We start from the raw sequence: 3,523 nt of genomic DNA, 5'->3' as shown, positions 1-3,523 counted from the left end.
GGGAGTGGGGGGGACGCCATGGGGGGGGGGGCAAATGAGGTTGGGGCATCCGAGCAGTTTCGGAAAGACAATGGAGGACTGGCGCCCGGGATTAAGGATCAGTTGTTATTAGGTATCAGTTGAGTGTTAGGGGTCAGTTGGAGGGTGGTTTGGGGAAGACCGAGATCGTGGGGCGAGTTTGAGGGGGGAAGGGAGGAGATTGGGACATCGGGGTAGGAAGGCGGAGGAGGCGTTTGAGGGAGCCGGAAGAGGGGCCCTGGGACGGGTGCGTGAAGGAAAGCATGGGAAACTGGAAGTTTCGAGAATCACAAGTGGCCGGAGTGAGAGCAGAGAGTTGAGGGGAGGTGGAGTGTTAGAGGACAGATATTCGGAGGGTCGGGCAAAGAGCCGAGTTATAGGGGGTACAAGAATTGAGGGTAGAGAGTTTAGGGGAGTTAAGGATCCCTGAGGAGGAGGACGAAACCAGCCGGAAACAAGGGTGAATCAGAGGAGGGGGGCACCCCTGCCACTTCAGGTCCCTGGCGGGAGGGGCCCCCGCCCATTGTCCCCGGACCGGTCAGGACGTCCGGCGACATCCCGGGGGACGCGACGTCGGGTTATGTAACACCGCCAGGCCCGGGGGAGGGGCCAGAGTCAGGACTCCCGGTTCCTCTCCACGCCCCATCCCTTGGGAGGGACGAGTGTCGGGATCCCCTAGCGGCTTGTGACCTCACAAGTGGGCGGAGCCCACCGGAGACGCGAACTCCTTTTCGGTTCACCCCCTACCCCTGTGCGGAAGCCATGTCTGGGAGGGATCGGAGACGCTGGATGGGGAGGGGTATCGCTAGGGACGCCTTTGGCTGAGGGGGCCCGATGGCCACAGCTTTTAGGCAGGAGGATAAACTTGAGTCCCCAGTCCCCCTTTCATTTGATTCAGTCATTCAGTAAAGATAAATTGAGCGCCACCAGTTACCAGATAGGGACCCAGCAGCGAACAGAACACGAGTCCCAGATCCCAGCAGCCTTGGGACGCCCCCTGCTTCTGAGCCCAGGCCAATCCCACCCCAGCCACAGCTCCTTGAAGCTAGTCCTCCTTCACTGGACGCGGTTCCGAAAGACAGATGGTCACCTCCAACCTCTGGGCGACTCTTCCCTAGTGCAAGGGGCAGACACACCCGAGTCCCTGGTCTTGCATGACTGCACCCTGTCGCCCCCCACCCCCACCCCATGGCCTGTCACTTCTTCCTATCCTCAACCCCCCCCCCCACACGACATGACTAGAGATGCTGGTTGTAACAGGCAGCTGGCGAATCACTCGGACGTTGTAACAGCCTGTTGTGCTGTCACTGTGTCACTGAAATGTCATCAAGCAGCCCATCTCCTATAAACACCTCTGGGGTCCTGAGGGCCTGAGGGGAGGGGGGCGCTGCCTGCTGCCAGCGGTCAGCTGCCTCACCCCCAAAAAAGTGATTTAATTCCTTCCAAAATCTTCAGAAGGCTCTGGCTACTCTCACTCCTCCAGGCAGCCTTCCTTGATCTCTCCACTGCAGGCACCCCCACCCCCATTGCTCCTGGTCCCTGGGCTCTGGACTCTGGCCTTATGGACCTTCCCTCTCTGATCTTTCCAGCTCCCATGCCTTCAATATTGAGAAGCTGTCAAATCCAGGCAGGTGAAAGGACTTCCCTGCGTCCACTCCAGGCCTTAGTTTTTATTTCTCTAAGATGGGCATAGCCCTGGTACCTGGCCCACATACTGATTGGTGAGGTAATTTGAGTGAGGTCACTCTTATGAGGGGTTTAGCACAGGCCAGGACACGCTGAGAGCTCTTTAATCCAATTGGCCAACGAACAAAAGAAATAGTTAACCGCAAGAAGTGGGGATCCGAGGGAGGAGGGCAATGTACTTTTTCAAGGTATAATCTTTTTGTGTTGCCAATACATTTTCCAAAAACTAAATAACCCGCCCCAAACCCTTATTATTGTTCCTATTCAAAATTTACCATCTGTGGTCAGACTTTGAAACTTATCTGGGTGTCCTCGACCCACACCTGCTCCTTCCCCCTCTTAGGCTGCATCTCAGGGGGGACGCCACCATCCACCCTGACACCTGGGCAGAGACCTGGGTCTCATCCCAAGGGTTCCCCTCCCTCCAGAGTCCCCTGGCCACCAAGTCTGGTCCTTCTTGCCCCCTGTCTTTCATATCTGCCCTCTCCTCCTTCTCCCCTCCCCAGTCTGCCTCCACAAGGCTGTAAAGATCTTACTGAAGCATAAATCTGTCCCTTCTCTCTCCCTGCTCAGAACCTGCCAGAACTCCCTACTGCCCGTGGGGTGGCAGTCCGGGCTCCTCACCATGGCCCACAGGACCCAGTTTGATCTGGTCCTTGAAGACCTTTCCAGCTTCTTCATTCCTTGATTCCAAACACATGATTCTTTATGCCTTAAAGGAGCTGTGTCTGGTGGTGAGGTGCCCCAGCCACCCAGACAACAAAACAGTTGGGTGCCTGGCTGAACTTGATGTCCCCTCAGGGACTTTACCACCACTCAAAGCCTCCCATTGAGCCAAGCAGTTCTGCGTGAACAAACATCTATCTGCTACACCCTGCTTTCCAGGGCCACGCAGGACCGGGCAGGTACTCTGTTCTGTAATGTTTCAGAGACTAGAAGATGTAGGTATTTGTTGGCCTTTGAACCTTTGGAAAATGCAGTGTAAGAGTCCTTGAGGCTGATTCTTGGAGTAAGCACTGAGAGTCACAGGCTATCAGAATAGGAAGGTGCCTCAGTGGCTCTAAATGCAAAGAAGAGACCTAGGCCCAGAGAAAGCCAGTTCTGCCTGTCCCCAAGCCTGGAGCTGTGGTGTCCAATCACGGACTTGCAAAGGAGGAAAGAACTGTAATGGATTTAGGACTGGGGAAAAACCCCAGTGAGTGCTAGGCTCTGCTCTGACTGACGACACAGAGACCCCAACATTGGTGACAGAAGACCCATCTGGCCCCAGCCCGAATCCTAACGCTGGGCATAGGATGAGAAAACTGGCACAGACCCAGCACTAAACCTACAGGGTCCGATGTAGCAACAAACTAAGAAGTCAGAACCTTACCCCTAAACCCTCAGCTTGTCTGGGTCTGACTTCCTGGGATCTCCCCACTCCTCCCTAACGGGGGGGGGCGGGGGGGGTAAGAAAGGGCTGAGAACTGGGTTGGGGGGGGCAGAGGCAGATTCAGAAAGGCAAGAGACTGATTGGTGCTGTGGGTTGGGAAGAATAGGGCCAGGGCTTTGGGATGGGTAGGCTGAGGGATGGGGATACGAGTTGGGGACACGGTTGGGGACCAGGGCTGGGACCAGAGATTTGGGTGGGCAAAGGGGGAGGAGGGCCAGTGGTCAGGGAGGAGGGATGGAGGGGAAGCTGAGGATGGACGGGGACAGGAGATGGGCAGTGCGGGAGGCAGCGGGGAGAGGCGAGGGTGAAGCCAGGCCGGTGACAGGCTTGGGGCAGCTGGGGGCAGCTGGGGGCAGCGAAGTGGCCAGGGCCGGGTGGGGGCAGGGC

This window comes from Suricata suricatta, chromosome 16, assembly GCF_006229205.1.
Source record: "Suricata suricatta isolate VVHF042 chromosome 16, meerkat_22Aug2017_6uvM2_HiC, whole genome shotgun sequence".
In the NCBI taxonomy this organism is placed as follows: domain Eukaryota; kingdom Metazoa; phylum Chordata; class Mammalia; order Carnivora; family Herpestidae; genus Suricata; species Suricata suricatta.
Note: the sequence above shows the minus strand (reverse complement) of the source record.